Source organism: Phocoena sinus, chromosome 5, assembly GCF_008692025.1.
Source record: "Phocoena sinus isolate mPhoSin1 chromosome 5, mPhoSin1.pri, whole genome shotgun sequence".
Classification (NCBI taxonomy): domain Eukaryota; kingdom Metazoa; phylum Chordata; class Mammalia; order Artiodactyla; family Phocoenidae; genus Phocoena; species Phocoena sinus.
Window position 1 is genome coordinate 74,163,285 of NC_045767.1, and position 23,961 is coordinate 74,187,245.

Here is a 23,961-nt window from a genome sequence, read left to right on the forward strand (position 1 = left end):
CACGCAGGCTCAGCGGCCATGGCTCACGGGCGCAGCCGCTCCGCGGCATGTGGGATCTTCCCGAACCGGGGCATGAACCCTTGTCCCCTGCATCGGCAGGTGGACTCTCAACCACTGCGCCACCAGGGAAGCCCTGTTGGAAGATTTTTAATCACAGTTTCAATTTCAGTGCTTGTGATTGGTCTGTTCATATTTTCTATTTCTTCCTGATTCAGTCCTGGCAGGTTGTGCATTTCTAAGAATTTGTCCATTTCTTCCAGATTGTCCATTTTATTGGCATAGAGCTGCTTGTAGTAATCTCTCATGGTTTTTTTTTATTTCTGCAGTGTCAGTTGTTACTTCCCCTTTTTCATTTCTAATTCTATTGATTTGAGTCTTCTCCCTTTTTTTCTTGATGAGTCTGGCTAGTGGTTTATCTATTTTGTTTATCTTCTCAAAGAACCAGCTTTTAGTTTTATTGATCTTTGCTATCGTTTCCTTCATTTCTTTTTCATTTATTTCTGATCTGATTTTTATGATTTCTTTCCTTCTGCTAGCTTTGGGGTATTTTTTGTTCTTCTTTCTCTAATTGCTTGAGGTGCAAGGTTAGGTTGTTTATTCGAGATGTTTCCTGCTTCTTAAGGTGGGCTTGTATTGCTATAAAGTTCTCCCTTAGAACTGCTTTTGCAGGCCACATTTTTTTTTACCATTTTTTTTTCCTGTTGAACGATTGTGTTTTTCTTATCCATGAATGAATTCTTTACATGTCATGAAAATCAATCTTTGTCTTTATGGCAATACTTCTCCTATTTTGTTTGCCTTTTACAGGGGGTTTTCATTTACTAACATCCTATATAAAATTTTAAAGGTAATAATAATGACTAACATTTCTTGCATTTTTCATGTGATTGGCAAAGGGCAGGTACTTTACATAAATTTTTGTACTCTAAAGGCTTAATGAGGTTGCTATTATTATTAACCCCTCCAATTTATAGATGAGGAAACTGAGGCTTAATGAGGTACATAATTTCCCATAAGATCACTTGGTAGGGGTCAAAGGCAAAATTCAGATTGGACCATCTGATTTTATTTTATTTTATTTATTTATTTATTTTTTTTTTTTGAGGTACGCGGGCCTCTCACTGTTGTGGCCTCTCCTGCTGCGGAACAGGCTCTGGACACGCAGGCTCAGCGGCCATGGCCCACGGGCCCAGCCGCTCTGCGGCATGTGGGATCTTCCTGGACCGGGGCACGAACCCATGTCCCCTGCATCGGCAGGTGGACTCTCAACCACTGCGCCACCAGGGAAGCCCGGACCATCTGATTTTAAAGTCCTTTCTCTTGGGGCTTCCCTGGTGGCACAGTGGTTGAGAATCCACCTGCCAACGCAGGGGACACGGGTTTGAGCCCTAGTCTGGGAGGATCCCACATGCTGTGGAGCAACTAAGCCCGTGTGCCACAACTACTGAACCTGCACTCTAGAGCCTGTGAGCCACAACTACTAAGCCCGCGTGTCACAACTAATGAAGCCCGTGTGCCTAGAGCCCGCACACCGCAACAAGAGAAGCCACCACAATGAGAAGCCCACGCACCACAACAAAGATAGCCCCCGCTCACCGCAACTAGAGAAGGCCTGCGTGCAGCAACGAAGACCAAAAGCAGCCTTAAATAAATAAATTTATTTTAAAAAATAATAAAGTTCTTTCTCTTAACCACTAAGCTATAGTTTCTATATCTGGTGATTTTCCCCCTTTGTGATTAGTTCCATGACTTTTATGTTTGGAATGTTCTTCCTTATCCCCAGATAAAACATATGCTTTCCAATATTTTATAGTAGATTTCTTTTGGTTTTGGTTTTTAATTTACCCTATCGATACAGCAATAACCACCCCCCACCAATTGCTTTTATCCATAAATATTCTTTCTTTTCCCACTGGCTTGTGGTACTGCCTTTATTAGATACACTAAATTTATTAATATACTAAAATACTACAGCATCTATTTCTAAACTATTTTGTAGCTGTACAAATTATTAGTAATTATTGTTATGGGAAAGGAAGTGATTATTATTGAATTAAAAGGGTAAATAGAAAAACAAAAACAAAAAATACTAGAAAACATTAACAAGCATTATTGATATATAATTGATATTATATATTGATAAGTATAATGTGGGCTAAATGGACAAGTCTTTCAACCAACACTACTGTTTTTCATGTTTTTATTGGCTATTTTTAAGAATAACAATCAAATTCTTTAAAAAATCATTCACTGGAATTCTAAATGACATTGCATTAAATTCATAAGTTGAGAGGAAATTTTTATTGAACACCTACTATGTGCCAGGTGGAAAAACAGCAGTAAACAAAACATACAGGATCCCTATCTTCAAAGAGCTGAGGAGATACAAATAAACTAGGCAGTAAGAAGACAGGGTGATCCGTATAAGATAATGGCAAGCACCTGTGGAAACGCAGCTAATTTGGACTTGAAGGATGAGGGAAGGTATTCTGGATAAGTAGAGAAAATGGTCTAGTAAAATAAAACAGCATGTGTGAAGACACAGAGGACAATGAAATAATTAGATGTGCACATTAAGATCACTGTGGCTAAGTATCTCATTAAAACACCTCTAACACCAGAAACCAACCAACCTACAAAATCCCCTCTATCACCAACAAAATTATTATTATTTTGTGTGTGTGTGTGTGGTACACGGGCCTCTCACTGTTGTGGCCTCTCCCGTTGCGGAGCACAGGCTTTGGACGCGCAGGTTCACGGGCCCAGCCGCTCCGCGGCATGTGGGATCTTCCCGGACCGGGGCACGAACCCGTGTCCCCTCCATCGGCAGGAGGACTCTCAACCACTGCACCACCAGGAAAGCCCTAACAAAATTATTTTTAACACTCCTTGCACAGTTGTCAGGTAACTACATTTGCTGTGCATTATTTGCCCCCAGGTAAAAAACGGAAGCCCCCGCAGAGGGACATTTGGGAGATCTCCTAGCTGTTAAGGATGTCCTGGATCTTCTCATGTCTTTTCACCATTTTGTCTTGCTGAGGGAGAAGATGAAGCATGCAGCTGCCAGAATGGAAAGGTGGCTAGTATGGGTGGCCACTGCGAGCCTCTCTTCTGGCCTCTCTGTTGAGTTTAAGCACCCTCTGTCCTTCAATAATAAAGATCCTTCCTATCACCATTCAATAATTTTGTATAAAAGAGCAGCAAACATAATTTCAGGCACAGTAAGAGGACAAAATTAAGTACAGTTTGAGAAAAGCGCATTGTACGTGAGAGACACCAACATAAACTTTTAAATAAAGAGCTTTAAAAAAAAAAAAGCAAATAGTCCATTGCCTCAATTATATTACCCCTCAAAGCTAACAATAAAATTTGTGTGTGTGTGCAATATTTAGAAAGAAAATCTAGGTCTTAAATAGACTCACACAAGCTGTCTATAGTGAGGATTTGCCCTACAGGGGTTCTTATATAGATGACTGCTAAAGTACCTCCCAGGAATGAGAATCTATGGATGATACAATAAAATATGGCTGAGATTTCTGAAGTAAATGAAGATAATACAAAGTTTTTGCAAGCACTCAAAAACTCTGTTTGTTGTTTGGATTAAACCTCACTATACTTGAACATCCAGGTTTTAGAGTTCACACTACGGAGCCTAAACCCTCTCCTCCTATATGCATTACTCGTCATTCATGACGTATGGACAAAAAACTGGCAAAAAAAAATGAATTTGATATACTGAAGGGGCTTGCTTCTTGAAAAAAATACAGGATATATTGTTTATTCATTAAGGAAAGACAAAGGCTGATTTCTGCAAAAAATCAAAAATCAGTGAGCCTGACTTTATATTTTCTGGTAAATTGATGTACAGATGATTGTCTCATAAATAGGCAGACCTGCATGTCCTACACTAGATATGTAGCTTGGCAACAACATTCATTTAGCTTATATTTTCAAATAAGCCTTTTGAAGTAGTGTAGTATGATTGCTGAGAGCACAGTCTTTGGGGTTGGGCAGAGTCAGGACAGAATCTAGTCTCTACCACCTACATATAAACTTAGGCTGACACTGCTCTAAGCTTCTGGTTCTTCATCTGTCAAACAGTTGCTAGAATTGTAAGATTTCAATAGAACAATGCATGTAAAGCACTTAAGCCTGGTTCTTGGCACTTAGCAAGAGCTCAATGGTTGTGGTAGTGAGGATCGATTATCTTATAACTTCAGTACAAACATCTTGTACAAACTTCAGATTTCACAGAGTGAAAGGTGAAAATGGGAGTGGTTTGGCAAAAGAAAGATTGTGAGCTTTTGGTGAGATTCGTAGATTGGACAAAATTAGACCAACTTATATTGGACATGATCAGCTATACCCTCCTCTATGACGTTTCACAACAAAAAAAGGGAAATTTAGGTCCAAACTAGTATTCTTAAAGTTGGCTTGCCTATGAGCCATGATTCTTTCATATGTGCATAAAAACATATATATTTTCCATGTGACCATAAGTAGTCACAAATTCTTTCATGTTCTGTTGCTTCAACCAAAAAATTACCCCATTTATACAGGTTTGGTGAAAATCAATTTGAGATAAAAATCAGATGAAAATGTCTCACTAACTGTGAAGAACTACATTCACTGAACCAATATGCACTGTGAGCCTCTCTAATATATCATGTAGGTAAACTAAGAGTGAAGAGGAAGCATGGGTAAATAAGTCTTAGGATGCTGGTCTGTCAGTATTGGTGTGGCTATAGCAGAGGGAGATGGATGTAAGTAACTATCACTCATGTTATAACAAATATGCATATTATGTATGCATGTGAAAGGGGCTTATGGCATACTAAAAAAGAAACCATTTATGTGTTAAGACATGTATCTTTTATCAATTGAAAACTAACATTTTAAAAACCCTTCTTAACATCTAATACGATGTTTCATACCCAACAGATGCTCAAATTTTGTGGTGACTGCAGTCCTTATTATTTAACTGTTTACTGCTTGACTTTACTCATTATATAATGTAATCTCCACAACAACAGAGACCTTATTTTACTTGTTTACCGATGCAGCCTCAGTGCCAAAGAATGGTGTCTGGTGTCTAGTAGGTGCTCGATAAATATTTGTTGGTTGAGCAGATGGATTTTATATTCTGGTTAAATAAGAAATAATCTCCAGGAGACTGGTTCAAGATGGTGGAGTAGAAGGACATGCACTCAGTCCCTCTCGCAAGAGCACCAGAATCATAACTAACTGCTGAACAATCGGTGACAGGAAGACACTGAAACTCACCAAAAAGATGCCCCATATCCAAAGACAAAGAAGAATCCGCAGTGAGGTGGTAGGAGGGGCACAATCACAATAAAAGCAAATCCCATAACCCCTGGTTGGGTGACTCACAAACTGGAGAACACTTATACCACAGAAGTCCACCCGCTGGAGTGAAAGTTCTGAGCGCCATGTCAGGCTTCCCAACCTGGGGGTCTGGCAATGGGAGGAGGAATTCCTAGAGAATCAGACTTTGAAGGCCAGTGGGATTGGATTGCAGGACTTCAACAGCCCTCGGGGAAACAGAAACCCCACTCGTGGAGGGCACACACAAACTACTGTGTGCATCGGGACCCAGGGGAAGGAGCAGTGACCCCACAGCAGCCTGAACCAGACCTACCTGATAGTGTTGGAAGGTCTCCTGCAGAGGAGGGGAGTGGCTGTGGCTCACTGTGGGGACAATAACACTAGAAGCAGAAGTTCTGGGAAGTACTCCTTGGCATGAGCCCTCCCAGAGTCTGCCATTAGCCCCACCAAAGAGCCCAGGGAGACTCCAGTGTTGGGTTGCCTCAGGCCAAACAACCAACAGGGAGGGAATCCAGCCCCACCTACCAGCAATCAAGCAGATTAAAGTTTACTGAACTCTGCCCACCAGAGCAACACCCAGCTCTACCCACCACCACTCCCTCCCATTAGGAAGCTTGCACAAGCCTTTTAGATAGCCTCATCCACCAGAAGTCAGAGAGCAGAAGCAAGAAGAACTACAATTCTGTCGCCTGTGCAAGGAAAATCACATTCACAGAAAGATAGACAAAATGAAAAGGCAGAGGACTATATACCAGATGAAGGAACAAGATAAAACCCAAGAAAAACAACTAAATGAAGTGGAGATACACAGCCTTCCAGAAAAAGAATTCAGAATAATGATAGTGAAGATGATCCAGGGTCTCAGAAAAAGAATGGAAGCAAAGATCAAGAAGATGCAAGAAATGTTTAGCAAAGACCTAGAAGAATTAAAGAACAAACAGATATGAACAATACAATAAATGAAATGAAAAACACACTAGAAGGAATCAACAGCAGAATAACTGAGGCAGAAGAACAGATAAGTGACCTGGAAGACACAATGATGGAATTCACTGCCACAGAACAGAAGAAAAAAGAATGAAAAGAAATGAAGACAACATAAGAGACCTCTGGGACAACATTAACCACAGTAACATTCACATTATAGGGGTCCCAGAAGGAGAAGAGAGAGAGAAAGGACCCGAGAAAATATTTGAAGGGATTATAGTCAAAAAGTTCACTAACGTGGGAAAGGAAATAGCCACCCAAGTCCAGGAAGTGCAGAGAGTCCCAGGCAGGATAAACCCAAAGAGAAACACGCCAAGACACATAGTAATCAAACTGACAAAAATTAAGTACAAAGAAACATTATTGAAAGCCACAAGGGAAAAACTACAAATAACATACAAGGGAACTCTCATAAGGTTCACAGCTGATTACTCAGCAGAAATTCTATGAGCCAGAAGGAAGTGGCACAATATAATTAAAGTGATGAAAGGGAAGAAACTACAACCAAGATTACTCTACCTGGCAAGGACCTCATTCAGATTTGATGGAGAAATCAAAAGTTTGACAGACAAGCAAAAGCTAAGAGAATTCAGCACCACCAAACCAGCTCTACAACAAATGTTAAAAGAACTTCTCTAAGTGAGAAACACAAGAGAAGAAAAGGACCTACAAAAACAAACCCATAACAATTAAGAAAATGGTAATAGGAACATACATATCGATAATTACGCTAAACGTAAATGGATTAAAACCTCCAACCAAAAGACACAGGCTCGCTGAATGGATACAAAAACAAGACCCATATATATGCTGTCTACAAGAGACCCACTTCAGACCTAGGGACACATACAGACTGAAAGTGAGGCGTTTGAAAAAGATATTCCATGCAAATGGAAATCAAAAGAAAGCTGGAGTAGCTATACCCATATCAGATAAAACAGACGTTAAAATAAAGAATGTTACAAGAGACAAGGAAGGACACTACTAAATGATCAAGGGATCAATCCAAGAAGATATAATAATTATAAAAATATATGCACCCAACATAGGAGCACCTCAATACATAAGGCAAATGCTAACAGCTATAAAAGAGGAAATCGACAGTAACACAATAATAGTGGGAGACTTTAACACCTCACTTACACAAATGGACAGATCATCCAGACAGAAAATTAATAAGGAAACACAAGCTTTAAATGACACAACAGACCAGATAGATTTAATTGATATCTATAGAACATTCCATCTAAAAACAGCAGATTACAGCTTCTTCTCAAGTGCACACGGAACATTCTCCAGGATAGATCACATCAGGGTCACAAATCAAGCCTCGGTAAATTTAAGAAAATTGAAATCATATCAAGCATCTTTTCTGACCACAACACTATGAGATTAGAAATCAATTACAGGGGAAAAAAATGTAAAAAACACAAAAACATGGAGGCTAAACAGTACATTACTAAATAACCAAGAGATCACAGAAGAAGTCAGAGGAAATCAAAAAATACCTAGAGACAAATTACAACGAAAACATGACGACCCAAAACCTATGGAATGCAGCAAAAGCTGTTCTAAGAGGGAAGTTTATAGCAGTACAAGCTTACCTCAAGAAACAAGGAACATCTCAAATAAACAATCTAATCTTACACCTAAAGGAACTAGAGAAAGAAGAACAAACAAGACCCAAAGTTAGTAGAAGGAAAGAAATCATAAAGATCAGAGCAGAAATAAATGAAATAGAAACAAAGAAAACAATAGTAAAGGTCAGTAAAACTAAAAGCTGGTTCTTCGAGAAGATAAACAAAATTGATAAACCTTTAGCCAGACTCATCAAGAGGGAGAGGACTCAAATCAATAAAACTAGAAATGAAAAAGGAGAAGTACAACAGACACAGCAGAAATACAAAGCATCCTAAAAGACTACTACAAGCAACTCTATGCCAATAAAATGGACAACCTGGAAGAAATGGACAAATTCTTAGAAAGGTATAACCTTCCAAGACTGAACCAGGAAGAAATAGAAAATATGAACAGACCAATCACAAGTAATGAAATTGAAACTGTGATTAAAAATCTTCCAACAAACAGAAGTCCAGGACCAGATGGCTCCACAGGTGAATTCTATCAAACATTTAGAGAAGAGCTAACACACATCTGTCTCAAACTCTTCCAAAAAAAACTGCAGAGGAACACTCCCAACTCATTCTATGAGGCCCCCATAACCCTAATAGCAAAACCAGACAAAGATACTACAAAAAAAGAAAATTAAAGACCAATATCACTGATGAATATAGATTCAAAAATACTAGCAAACAGAATCCAACAACCCATTAAAAGGATCATACACCATGATCAAGAGGGATTTACCCCAGGAATGCAAGGATTCTTCAATATATGCAAATCAATCAATGTGATACACCACATTAACAAATTGAAGGGGCTTCCCTGGTGGCGCAGTAGTTGAGAGTTCGCCTGCTGATGCAGGGGACATGGCTCAGTGCCCCAGTCTGGAAGGATCCCACGTGCCACAGAGCAGCTAGGCCCGTGAGCCATGGCCGCTGAGCCTGCGCATCCGGAGCCTGTGTTCCGCAGCGGGAGAGGTCACAACAATGAGAGGCCCATGTACCGCAAAAAAAAAAAAAAAAAAAAAATTTGAAGAACACAAACCATATGATCATCTCACTAGATGCAGAAAAAGCTTTTGACAAAATTCAACACCCATTTATGATAAAAACTCTCCAGAAAGTGGGCATAGAGAGAACCTACCTCAACATAATAAAGGCCATATACAACAAACCCAAAGCAAACATCATTCTCAATGGTGAAAAACTGAAAGCATTTCCTCTAAGATCAGGAACAAGATAAGAATGTCCACTCTCACCATTATTATTCAACATAGTTTTGGAAGTCATAGCTACAGCAATCAGAGAAGAAAAATAAATAAAAGGAATACAGATGGGAAAAGAAGAAGTAAAACTGTCACTGTTTGCAGATGACATGATACTATACACAGAGAATCCTAAAGATGCCATCAGAAAACTACTAGAGCTAATCAATGAATGTTGTAAAGTTGCAGGATACAAAATTAATGCACAGAAATCTCTTGCATTCCTATACACTAACAACGAAAGATCAGAAAGAGAAATTAAGGAAACAATCCCATTCACCATTGCAACAAAAAGAATAAAATACCTACGAATAAATCTACCTAAGGAGGTAAGAGACCTGTACTCAGAAAACTATAAGACACTAATGAAAGAAATCAAAGATGACACAAACAGATGGAGAGACATACTGTGTTCTTGGATTGGAAGAATCAATATTGTGAAAATGACTACACTACCCTAAGTAGTCTACAGATTCAATGCAACCCCTATCAAATTGCCAGTGGCATTTTTTACAGAACTAGAACAAAAAATCTTAAAATTTGTATGGAGACACAAAAGACCCCGAATAGCCAAAGCAGTCTTGAGGGAAAAAAACGGAGCTGGAGGAATCAGACTCCCTGACTTCAGACTATATTACAAAGCTACAGTAATCAAGACAATATGGTACTGGCACAAAAACAGAAATATAGATCAATGGAACAGGATAGACAGCCCAGAGATAAACCTACGCACCAATGGTCAACTAATCTATAACAAAGGAGGCAAGGATATACAATGGAGAAAAGACAGTCTCTTCAATAACTGGTGCTGGGAAAACTGGACAGCTACATGTAAAAGAATGAAATTAGAACACTCCCTAACACCATACACAAAAATAAATTCAAAATGGATTAAAGACATAAATGTAAGACCAGACACTATAAAACTTTTAGAGGAAAACATAGGAAGAACACTCTTTGACATAAATCACAGCAAGATCTTTTTTGACCCACCTCCCAGAGTAATGGAAATAAGGAGAAAATAAACAAATGGGACCTAATGAAACTTCAAAGCTTTTGCACAGCAAAGGAAACCATAAACGAGACAAAAAGACAACCCTCAGAATGGGAGAAAATATTTGCAAATGAATCAATGGACAAAGAATTAATCTCCAAAATATATAAATAGCTCATGCAGCTCAACATTAAAAATACAAACAACTGAATCAAACAATGGGCAGAAGACCTAAATAGACACTTCTCCAAAGAAGACATACAGATAGCAAGAAGCACATGAAAAGCTGCTCAACATCACTAATTATTAAAGATATGCAAATCAAAAGTACAATGAGGTATCACCTCACACCAGTTAGAATGGGCATCATCAGAAAATCTACAAACAATAAATGCTGGAGAGGGTGTGGAGAAAAGGGAATCCTCTTGCACTGTTGGTGGGAATGTAAATTGATACAGCCACTATGGAGAACAGGATGGAGGTTCCTTAAAAAACTAAAAATAGAATTACCATATGACCCAGCAATCCCACTACTAGGCACATACCCAGAGAAAACCATTATTCAAAAAGACACATGCAGCCCAGTGTTCATTGCAGCACTATTTACAATAGCCAGGTTTGAAGTAACCTAAATGCCCATCGACAGACGAATGGATAAAGAAGACGTGGTACATATATACAATGTAATATTACTCAGCCACAAAAAGGAACAAAACTGGGTAATTTGTAGAGACGTGGATGGATCTAGAGACTGTAATACAGAGTGAAGTAAGTCAGAAAGAGAAAAACAAATATCATATATTAACACATATATGTGGAACCCAGAAAAATGGTACAGATGAACTGGTTTGCAGGGCAGAAATAGAGACACAGATGCAGAGAACGTATGGACACCAAGGGGGGAAACTGGTGGGGGGCATGGGGGTGGTGGTGTGACGAACTGGGAGATTGGGATTGCCATATATACACTAATATGTATAAAATGGATAACTAATAAGAACCTCTGGTATAAAAAAATAAATAGGGCTGCCCTGGTGGTGCAGTGGTTGAGAGTCCGCCTGCCAATGCAGGGGACATGGGTTCGTGCCCCGGTCCGGGAAGATCCCACATGCCGTGGAGCGCGTAGGCCCGTGAGCCATGGCTGCTGAGCCTGCACGTCCAGAGCCTGTGCTCCACAACGGGAGAGGCCACAACAGTGAGAGGCCCACGTACCACAAAAAAATTAATTAATTAATTTAATTTAATTCAAAAATTCAGAAAAAAAAAGAAATATCTCCATTTGGAGGTAATTTCACCCCTACAAAAGCAAAATACCTTTGCTTTTAAAATTTGATCTATCAGTGATTTGTGACCGCCTGGAGGGGTGGGATAGGGAGGGTGTGAGGGAGGGAGACGCAAGAGGGAAGAGATATGGGAACATATGTATATGTATAGCTGATTCACTTTGTTATAAAGCAGAAACTAACACACCATTGTAAAGCAATTATACCCCAATAAAGATGTTAAAAAATAAAAAAAAATTTTTTTTTAATTTGATCTATATTTTCCTTTTCTTTCTCCATTCTTTTGTCATGTTAAGCAGGAATACACTGAATTAGTCCTTTTCACAATCAGTATATGCTTATTCATAAAGAGAATTTAAATCAGGTGGGTGCCGTTAGAAACTATTCTGGTAAGTTGAGTGCTGATGACTTATGCCTTGGTTATTGTATTTTATCATATTTAAATAGGCAGCTTTCTTCTTTTTCTTTTTTTTTTTTTTTTAATTTTATTTATTTATTTTATTTTTGGCTGTGTTGGGTCTTCATTTCTGTGCGAGGGTTTTCTCTAGTTACGGCGAGTGGGGGCCACTCTTCATCGCGGTGTGCAGGCCTCTCACTGTCGTGGCCTCTCATGTTGCGGAGCACAAGCTCCAGACGCGCAGGCTCAATAGTTGTGGCGCACGGGCTCAGTTGCTCCGTGGCATGTGGGATCTTCCCAGACCAGGGCTCAAACCCGTGTCCCCTGCATTGGCAGGCAGATTCTCAACCACTGTGCCACCAGGGAAGCCCCAGCTTTCTTCTTAAGAGTTATATTTATGGGATTACTGGTAATGTATCTTTTTCTCTCATTTAGACTACAATTATAAAAAAAAAAATTCTATAGGAGCAAAAGAAAAAAATCCACCAAACAAAAGTTACTTTAAAAAAAGTTAACTGAAAATGTTACATATATTAAAGTTTCATGTAATTATCTTCCTTCTACTCCCCAAATACCATGATGTACTCTACTTGTATAAATGTTATAATGTTTTAACATTTTATGTTTTTCTACCAATACTTTAAGTTTAAAGTTAAAAAGTATGGGTATCAAGTATTTGACAAGATACAAGAAAAATTCTATATTTTTCAGTGAGAGTTAATAACCAGGATTACCAAACCCAAATTTTTCCAATTTCATTTCCTCATTTTTTTAAAAAGTATGAATCCAAAATGTTTCAAGGAAAGCAAACTTCAAACACTAATATATCAAACAAAACAGCAACACAAAACAACTCACTTAAAAAAAAAGACTATATCAGCTCTACATGGACTAAGTACAAAAAGGAATCTTTTGTCTGTTGTCAAACCACAATAGATTTTTTAAAAAAAATCACATGACTGGATAATAACAGAAATATCTCCATGTGGCAAGGTGGTAATCTATCAATTTTTAACACATTTTGCCCCTAGGAATAGGGTTTTTGGCAATTGTTTTGCATATTTGTTACTTTTTTTAAGAGCTCAAAATCAGGAGATTTAAAAAAAGTAAGAATAGTGTTCCTGCATACTGTGTTAGGGAAAATTCCTTAAAAACATACAGTACAACCAATATGTAATCACCCAGCTGTGGATTTTTTTCTGCATAGATATGAAATTACATCAATTACTCTAGAAGAAGTGTTTCCATAATGTTTGTAAAGTGACCCTGCAACAGTATCCTGCAAGTTATAAGCTAGCACTGCCCCTACTGCCTCCTAACACCGAGGAAAGAGGGTATAGAGGACTGCCCCATACAGCACCCCTCACGAAGGATGTCTGCTTTAGGATATTCAGATCATTCGACATTCATCACAGCAAGGGCCAACACATTCTAGAGAAAAAGGGACAGACTGGTCAGCTTCCATTCAGTACTCTTCCACTTCTGCTTTCAGTCCCTCCCCTTAGAAGCAAAGATGGGAGCAAAGACATTCAGTCAAGGTGCTCAGGTAAACCAGGCGTGGCCAAATCCTCACGGTGTCCCTCACCAGAAAGAAACTTGAGATCCTGAACAAATATTTCTCCTACTTTTGAGGACTGGCAGTGCTGCCTTCTCCCCACACCAAAAAAAAAAAAAAAAAACCCTCAATAAATAACTCATTCTAGGGACTTCCCTGGCGGTCCAATGGTTAAGACTTCACCTTCCAGTGCAGGGGGTACGGGTTTGATCTCTGGTCAGGGAGCTAAGATCCCACATGCCTTGCGGCCAAAACAACCAAAACACAAAACAGAAGCAATATTGTAACAAATTCTATAAAGTCTTTAAAAACAGTCCACATCAAAAAGAAATCTTTAAAAAAAAATAATAATTCATTCTATGTAGCTCTTCGAGAGTGGTAAAAAATAGAAAATTTTTTAGATTTCTCCACACTCAGGCCCAAGCCTACTGTCTAGTCTCACGTGCTCACTAACGTTAAGCGAGCCTCTAGCACCCTCGGAATCCTGTCACAAGTGAAGCCGTGGGGTCCTCAAGATATTCAGCCGGCCTTAGGCATAGCCTTCCTTCAGAGAGACCTGCCATTCGGTTACACCCAAGACATCCTGTGAATTGGCATAAGTAAGACTTGGTTTCTCCAAGACTAACTAACATTATAAAAACATCAATTAGATCATGTTATTGCCTTTCATTCTTAAAAACCCAGATGTTTAAAAAAGGAAAAAAGAATCCCAGCAACCGTTGGGGTGGCCAGCATAGAACAAACAGCTAGAGGGAGTGGCTGGTATAGAAGATTCAGTCAGTGCAGGGAAGCACAAACCATTATTATTTCCCTTTTGGTCAAGCAAACCAGAATGGTTGTACCCTTCTTGTTTTTCACAAAACCAAGACCCACCCAGATGTGCCTTTGGCCACTGGCATAAGGTCTGGATTTGAAACTTTTTTGGTAGACCCACAAAACGCTAGAACCAAAATTGTTAGCCTTGAACTTACTTTGCTTGATTACTAGCTCTAGCTTCCAGCTGGAATAACACATGATATCATTGCTTCTAAGGCAAACCCAGTTTAAAAGCAATAGTTTACTTAGCCTATATATTTAACTCTCACTTTCTAATCAGACATTTGGCAGAAATTCACGTAACTCCAAAACCTGGCAATGTGCCCTCCCTGGGCAAAGGAACAAGAAGTTCATGTGTGTTTTTATTCTATTTTCCATTTGTCTTTCTCTTTTATTATTAAAAAACACAGTACCTTAATGTGATAGGAGAGAAAAACAACATTAAAATAAAATATTCTGCTGGAGAAAAGTGAAATCGAGATGCTATATCCTTATGGAGAAATGTGTAAGTTTCATAAGGTTTCAATAAAAGGCTTGCTGAGGAGCAAAACTCAAGATGGAATTCTAACCTGGAGGCCAAATTTATAGATATATCAATAACAAGCAAATTAGTAGAAAACATTAAAATGACCTCAATATTCACAGAGAAAGTTGTCAGCTCAAGTGCATATAAATTGAAATCTACATTCATGGGTTATGTAGACCCTACTGTGTTTTGAAAACTTTTTTATCCTAATGCCTGAGAACAAGCATAAGTGGAGTATGAGAAGAAAGTGGCCAACAGTCATTTGACGCCTTGCCCCAGGACAAATAGTCTAGCAATACACAGCAGTAAAGGGCATGGCTTCAATATCAGACACGCGGGTTTTAACCAGACACATGTGGGTTTTAACCTGACACTTACTAGTGGTAGGACCATGGTAGGTCAAGTTCATAACTTGTCCAACCTCTGCTATACAGTCCTCAAGGCTAAATCAGCAGCTCAAGAAATTTATTTATAAAATACTATAAATGCAGTACTCAGGTACTCCGACCAGCCCGGGAAATCCTACTTGGTCCTGTATCCCCAAAATTAGCATAAATGGTACTAACGTACTGATATCTAATACACATTACAAAATAAACTATATGCACATCCAAGAAACCATATATGTTTGGGTTTTATAACTTCACTACCTGACAGGCAGCATGCATTCAAGAGATCGTTATTATGTGGAATGGAACAGAATATTTTCTTTTGGAGAAGGCATTTTAACTTTTTCCCTCCACCATTTGGAAGTGACACCTCTCTTGGCAAGAAACTAGAGGGCAGAGGCTTCCCTAGAGGAGAGAGAAAGTGATGAAGAGATGATTTATATTTGTGAGGACTAGAAAAGTTTATTCTATCTACAGATGAGACAGAGTCTCCCCAGGTGTTCTGAACTGTGGGGGAAAAAGGGGTAGAGTTAATACCTCAAAAGGGTATAATCACATGAGCCCCTGAAGAACCAACATATTAGGCTACTCAGATCTCTTTAATTCCAAATGTCCTTCATCTGGAACTTTTTCCCATAAATATCTGTGGAAAAATTTTTTAAACTCTAATAATTTAGTGTTGCATTAAAATAAGTTATATCTCCTACACTATTACCAAATATCCCAGAATCTAGTGATGTTTAAGAGTGCAAACATCAAGACAATCCATTATTTTGATAACTTCCCCCTGAGATCATAAATTATCAGAATTACAAGACTTACACTACAAACTTCTGTGATGAAAACTGCAGTAAAAGATGGCCATGTTAATTGGAATGTTTGGCTGCTATCACAGAGGCTCAAAATTATAGTGACTTAAACAAAATAGGAATATATTTGTCACTCACATAAAGACCAGGTCAGTGGTCCAGCGAACCAACTATCGTTCTTCCAGCCTTCCATTCAAATATCTTCAACACATAGCTTCCTCTCATAATTCAAGTCAGCTACTCCCATTCTTGCCATTCTGGCTGCAATTCAACACACAGAAAGGGGAAGAGGAAAGGCACATAACCTCTCCTTTCAGTGCACAGCCTGAAGGTGGCCCACATCAGTCCTACTCACGTCTCACTCACCAGAACCTGGTCACATCGAGCTGCAAGGCTAACTGCGAAATCACTGTCCTTTTGGGTGACCATGTACTATGTAAAAAGGTGACACCAGGTGGTGAGAACATTAAGCCTCTGCCCTAAAGGCCATAAACAAGACATCCCTTTAGACTCACGTAAACTACTCAAATCTTTATCCATTTATTGCAAGCCAATCAATGGGAAGTAAACTCCATGTTTATAACAAACCTCTCAAATTCCCACAGGCAGGCAGTAAAGCCTGCTACTGTAAGTGTGAAAATGAAGATTCTGTATTCTGGGACATATTCGAATACCTGAATCAGGTCAACAAGGTCCCCAGTTTCAACTGTCTTATAATCTAGCAGAGGGAGACAATGACTATATAAACAAAATAACGTCAGAAAATGAAAAGCAAATATAAAACAAAGTGATGAGGAAAGCTATTCAGGGAAGGCTTCCCTGAGGAGATGGCATTTCAGTTTTGATCTGACCATCCATGAGAAGAACTGGAAAATAACATTCTAATAAGAGGGATTAACAATTGTTAAAGCCCCAAGTTTCCCTGTTTGTCAGAATCAAGTTGCTTTAGCTCTAGTTTTCTTTATTTAGGCCTGCTACACATGGGAGAGGAAGAAAGAATATGTGTGTGTGTGTGTGTGTGTGTGTGTGTGTGTGTGTGTGTGTGTGTGTCTGTGTGTGTGTGTGTCCAACCTCAGGAAGGGGAGATCTATAACACTACTACTGGAATTATTAATACTTAACAGATAGGAATAATGTGGAACACTCCAAAACCAGGAAGAAAGAGGCCCTAGGGCCATCGATAGAAAAAAGAAGATAAACAAAGCAAATGGTTAGAGAAGTTGAAAGACAAGTATAGCCTTTGTATTCAAAAATTATTTTTTTTCACTTGTTCTAAATAGTGCTTCTGGGTGTATATATTTCTTAAATAAAGTTAACTAATTTCAGGTATATTGTTCTAACTAAATTTTAGTTCCAAATCAGAAATCAGCAGTTGTAAATAAAATGCCTTATTATACATTTTTAATCAAAATGAGTTATATACAAAACAGGTAAAAGAAATAAGCAAATTTAATAATTAAATATTTGTACATTAGTATCATAAATTAGTATTATATTTTAAATATTACACAACTTATATTTCACTATAGGGACCCAAGTTAAGTCAACACATTCTTAAGCTACTGAGAATCCACTCATAAAAATCTTAACCTAAGACTTAATAGCGCCAGCCTAAGAGATCATCCCCAAAGCATGTATTCCTTGGTCCTAGGGCAGTTTAGGGGAAATTTCAGTATTACTTAAATTATCATGATGTATTCACAGCATAGTCTAATAGTCACAAAATTGCCTAAAAGAAAGACCACCTTCTTAACTTATGAAAGGTGCTCCAGTGAGATGAATATCCCAAGTGACAAATCTTTTATAATACTCACGGCCGGTGAAGACAATATGCCACTCAAATGCCACTATTTTAACACAATGGCAAAAGAACAGTCAGGAAAATACTAAGTCAGACCCAAGATCTGGGGAAATTTTCATCCACTTCCTACTTTCAAAACCCCATTTCATTGACTGGAAGATACAACTGATTAGAACACACACCATTATTTTATGTACCCCAGCAAGAGAAAAAAATACTGCACTTAGAGTGAGAAATGCCATTGATTCCAAGATGCACCCCAGTTTCAGAAATGTGAAAATGTGAAAAAATGGATATTTTAGAATCAATAAGAAATGGTAGTATTCTTCAAGCCAAAGCTGCCCCTTTTCTTTTCAGAACGGAAAATGACTTTAACTATTTTCAGCTCAATCAAAAAGAAGTTTTCTTCTGTATTAGGTTCATTCCTACCTCTCTTTGTATACAACTGTTTAATACAAATGTCCAAAGAGGCAACTTATAAATCCCCATTTAACCTTTTTCCAAAAATATTGAAGACATTTCATTCAAAACAAGCTGCTGCCAGCTTGCTATAAAGAATAAGAAGGGTGGAGAAAGAACAGGCTGCCAGCCAATGAGGGCAGATTCTGATTCAGAAAGCGCTGAGCCCCACAGTGCGCTCCACACGCAGGGCCCCTCCCAAGAGGAGAAAAGACAGAGTTCAGCCCATTCATTTGTCCCGAGCTTGCCAACCGGATAAAACACCCTCTCTGTAAGAGAGGAGGGAATAAAGGATCAGTGACAGACCAAGAGCGTGCCTAGGAAAACCTCTCTTGGTGGAAATCGGTGGCGGGCTGGGGGATGTTCTCCTCTGATAAATGGCCTTTGCAGTAAATTTGATGTAATACCGTGAAAACCACTGTGACATAGTAAGAAACATATATTTGGTCTCCGTCCCCAGTTCCTGGCACATAGCTCCTAAAACCCTTGTATTTTCCTGAGCAACAGGGTTGCTAGGAGCATCTTTTGTTCTAATATTTTGTCTTGGACCCTGATTCCTGGTACACAGAACTCCTAAATCCCTTGGAATTTCCTGGATGATAGGAGCATCTTTTGTTCTAATGAGGTGATTCTTGGTGGGTTCCTGGGTAGCTCCTGGATAGGGGCTGGTCACCAGAAAGACCAAGCTAAGAATAGAAGCTTGGACTTTCAGATTCACCCACCCTGCCCCATCCTCCAGGAATGGGAGAAGGGCTAGAGACTGAGTTAATAATTAATCATGTCTACGAGACGAAGTCTCCATAAAAATCCCTAAAGTATAGAGTTTAGAGAGCTTTGGGGCTGGTAAACATATCCATGTGCTGGGAGGGTGGGACACCCCAACTCCATGGGAACAGAAGCTCCTGCTCTTAGGACACTTTCAGACCTCACCCGAGTTCTAATAAGCTGAAACTTAAATAAATGTTTCAGGAAGGGTAAGCTGGGACGAAGTGAGAGAGGGCATGGACATATATACACTACCAAATGTAAAATAGATAGCTAGTGGGAAGCAGCCGCATAGCACAGGGAGACCAGCTCGGTGCTCTGTGACCACCTAGAGGGGTGGGATAGGGAGAGTGGGAGGGAGGGAGACACAAGAGGGAGGGGATATGAGGATATATGTATATGTATGGCTGATTCACTTTCTTATACAGCAGAAACTAACACAACATTGTAAAGCAATGATACTCCAATAAAGATGTTAAAAAAATAAAAAATAAAGTGTTGAAAAATAAATAAATATAAATGTTTCCCTGAGTTTTGTGAGCCATTATGGCAAATTATGGAACCCAAAGAGGGGGTCGTGGGAACCCTGATTGATAGCAGGTTGGTCAGAAGTATGAGAGGCCCAGACTTGCAACTGATGTCTAAAGTGGGGGGCAGTCTTGTGGGACTTAGCCCATAACCTGCGGGGTCTGTGCTAACTCCATTTAGTTACTCATAACTGAATTACAGGATACCCAGTGGGTGTGACACCCAGTAGTGGGTTGGAGGATTGCTTGGTGTGGGAAAAACCCCTACACATTTGGTGTCGAAAGTGTTAAGAGTAGAGCATAAAGAAACAAGGGATTTTCTTTTAACATGCTCCACAATTTTCCTTCTCAGCAAAAATCCTATGAAAAATCTCTGTAACTGTAAACAACACTCAGGTCTGACTTTAGGGATCACCTTTTTTTGCCTCTTCCCTCACTCTTCATTCAAATAATATCACCAGCACTTTTGCAAGTGACAAATCAGGACCTCCCAGGGTGTTGGTGAAGTCAGGAACAGACCTAAAATGAGCCATTACATTTCCAAGCCTAGCCGTCTGGCTTGGGACCTAACAGAAGCTCTAGAGGACTGAGAAGGTAAAACCCACCAATTTGCTATAGGACAAGCAGACATACTGTCATTTAGTTTAGTTAAACTTGATCTGTACAGAAGAGCTACTCTGAAGTTTAGTATCTCATAAAGAAAACGAAATCTACCTATTAAAAACTGCTTTGGCAACTGATAAAATGCTGTGCCGACTTTTCATTGCAAAGACAGATAACATTTAAAACTAAAGCAACATTTACCTGGAAAATCGTGAGTGGCTCTATAAATCATTTATATTTTATTTAAACGTCATTTTCCAGACTTCCCTGGTGGCACAGTGGTTAAGAATCCGCCTGCCAATGCAGGGGACACGGGTTTGAGCTCTGGTCCAGGAAGATCCCACATGCCACGGAGTAACTAAGCCTGTGCAACACAACTACTGAGCCTGCGCTCTATAGCCCGCGGGCCACAACTACTGAAGCCTGCGCACTCTAGGGCCTGTGTGCCGCAACTACTGAGCCCACGTGCTGCAACTACTGAAATCCGCATGGCTAGAGCCTGTGCTCTGCAACAAGCAAAGCCACCACAATGAGACGCCAGTGCACCGCAATGACAAGGAGCCCCTGCTTGCCACAACTAGAGAAAGCCTGCTCATAGCAACAAAGACTCAATGCAGCAAAAAAAACTTTTTTTTAATTTAAAAAGTCATTTTCCAAGTTGGATTTTTTTATTTAGAAATGTAAATTCTACCTAAAAAAAAACTGGAGATAGATACTACATATATATTTATAAAGTATGTTTTTTAGAAAGTATAAACACAGTTGCTTCCTCTACTACATAGTTTGCTATCGTTTTATAACCACCAATAAATTATTGTCAATAAAAGTTTTTCTTTGAAACAATTAGCATAAAAACGTCAGATATACAATGTAGAAACAATGAGATTTAAATCTGGATTTAAGAAAAATACTGTTAAACATCATCAAATAGTAAGTAAAAAAAGACAGTAACAGTTTTCTACGTAACAGTCTCATTCTTCCTCAGTAAATTTTAATTTAGAAAAACAAAATCTAGTTGAGAATATATTAAAACTATTACTTGCATAAAGTAAATTGGCATTTGCAATATTTTTGGCTCAGCTAAAAGAATAAATAATGACTACTATTTATTGAGCATTTACTAGATGTCAAGCACTGTACTTAGTGATATACATATGTAATCTCATCCAATCCTGACAATAACACTATGATGTAAGCACTTTATTCCCATTTAGATGAGGAAGCTAAATCAAACTTTCTTTTTTTTTATATAGTAATAAAAAAAGAATTCTTCAAAGGCTACCACAAAATTAAGTAAATCCGTACTTTGATTAAAAGAAAAGCAGGGCTTCCCTGGTGGCGCAGTGGTTGAGAGTCCGCCTGCCGATGCAGGGGACACGGGTTCATGCCCCGGTCTGCGAAGATCAGACATGCCGCAGAGTGGCTGGGCCCGTGAGCCATGGCCGCTGAGCCTGCGCGTCCGGAGCCTCTGCTCCGCAACAGGAGAGGCCACAACAGTGAGAGGCCCGCGTTCCGCAAAAAAAAAAAGAAAAGCTACTTTTACAACTGAATACATTCATTAATAGAATCATAGATGCAGCCACGTTCAGGTTCAACTTCGTTTCTACATTTTTTAACTTGAAATAGAAACAGAATTACTTAATTAGCACATATGTGCTGAATGCCTAAAACACAGACTGTGATATTGGACCTTGATGAAAATGGAGAGAAAAAGGAATTGAGAAGATGCTTTATCCCCTTTGGTTTTTAAAAACATTCACTGCAAATAATTATTAGATTTTTCCCAATAATAATCCAAAAAGTTTATCTTTTGAGCACACAGTATTATCTTTCTGTCATATTCCAGGGCCTGAGTCAAACATAAGTCTTATGGATAGTACCCAGATCTCTTGCTGACTAGTCATTAAATCGCCAGAACCACTGAGCCAGGAGATGGCAGTGAGTAGGAGTGCAGTAACCTGTGTTTAATTATACATTTCCAAGACCAATTTCTTTTTCTTTACCAAGGTTGTCTACAGGGTTACTTAGGCCATGAAGTCAACACTGAGGTTCAGCGACGGAGGCTGGGGAGAGAGTGGTGGAAATGAGTCTCCAAAGAAATACACAGATCTCAGCGCTGGCTGAGATTTGCATTAGGTGGCTCTCAAGCCCATAGGAAAAATCTAGACATTGTCTTCACGCTCCAAATAAACTCAGATGCTCTACTTTCATACCGAAGTCTGTAAATAGGGCAACTCAGCATATATTATGACTCATTACAATAATGGATGAGTGTATACTAGATAAAATAAGCCTGTTCATAAACAAAGAGCAATTGCTATGGCTGGTGTATAAGTTCGCCTGTGCGAAAACACTAACTTATAAGGACCCAGAAATGACTGAGAACACAGTGCTGGTCAGGGTAATGTGCAATTATGATAAAAGTGAGGTTTTAGCATTTTAAATGTTACTTCTTTTTCCCTGTCTTTTTATTCCTTCTCCACTTGCTGAGAGAAGCACACCAAGTACCGTGGTCACATCTGAGGCAGTCTAACATGGAAAAGGATTCCAAAAATTAAATATAAGATGCCATAGAATTAATATGTCATGTTTCTTCAGAAATCTCTGGTGAGTTGAAGGATTATCATTCTTGGGAGAAAACTGCTGTGCATTGTTTTGAAACACTCTTGTTAGATTTTGCTGCTAGAGATTCACCTTGCAGGGTGTCAGTGGTGGGCAGGAGTGAAGAGGTTATCCTGGTGGCAGGGCAGGAGGAGGGAGGGAGGTTGTAGCAGTGGCCTAGAGCAGGTTGCCAGAGCCCAAGGGAGTGCATGGCGGGAAGCAGGGGCATCCCAGTGCAGGGTGTCAGCATCAAAAGAGGGTGAGGAGGGCATCTTCGCATAGTGGGTGGCAGAGCTAAGCAGGGGTTGTTGGAACCCAAAGTGGCAGAAAAGAACCTCACAGAGGCTGGCGGCAGTGAAGACCCAGTGCAGGGTTTCAGAACCTGAGCAAGATGAGGGGTGTGTCTAAATGGCGACCAAAGCCCCTGTGAGATGAGGAGGGAATCTCTGTGGGGGAGTGGGGTGGGCAGAGAAGGGAGGGGAATGAAGCAGCAGCCCCACACAGGTTGTCAGAACCAAAGGAGGTGAGACAGGCATCCATGGGGAGGTTGGAGGACAGCAATCTCCCAAGATAGAGTGTCAGAGCCTGAGCAGGGAGGTGAGAACATGCAAACAGGGGAGTGGCAATGGCAATATTCTGGCATGGGATGTTCAAGCCTACAGAGGGAAGAGGGCATCTGTGCCATGGGAGCAGCAGCGGGGCTTGATGTGGGGTCCTGGAGACTGAGGGGTGAGGAGGGCACCCATACAAGAGGTGGAGGCCAGGAAGCACAGCACGAGAGGTCAGAGCCTGAGTGAGATGGAAAGGGCATTCATGTGGAGAGGTTTCTATAGGGGCACCTTTGTGTGAAGTAAAAGAGAACATCCTTGTGGGCCTGGCCATAGCCTGGAGCAGGAAGACAAGCCCAGGTGAGGTGAAGAAGGCACCTGTGAGAGGGGCAGCAGTGCTAATGGAGACTGGTTACCTACAGAAGGGATTTATAGATAAGGAAAGGGAGAAAACTAGAATGAGCCCTGTGGTATTACATTAGAATTGTGACCTGGTTTTTAATAAGTAGATATAGATATAGGTGATATAGATAGATATAGTTACAGAAAAAATATAAGGAATAATTGATAAATCCACAATCATAGTGGGAAACTTGAAAACACTTCTGTCAGAAGCTAGTAAGTAAGGAGATAAAGAATTTTTTTAAAATGTATCTTGAATCATTTAT

At 39.6% G+C, this 23,961-nt stretch overlaps 1 protein-coding gene across 2 annotated transcripts in view; it reads right to left on the reverse strand.

Moving 5' to 3' along the window:
* SCFD2 (sec1 family domain containing 2) overlaps positions 1–23,961 on the reverse strand; it is a 405,336-nt gene that overhangs the window by 299,033 nt on the left and 82,342 nt on the right. The gene's annotated exons all lie outside the window — the stretch shown is intronic.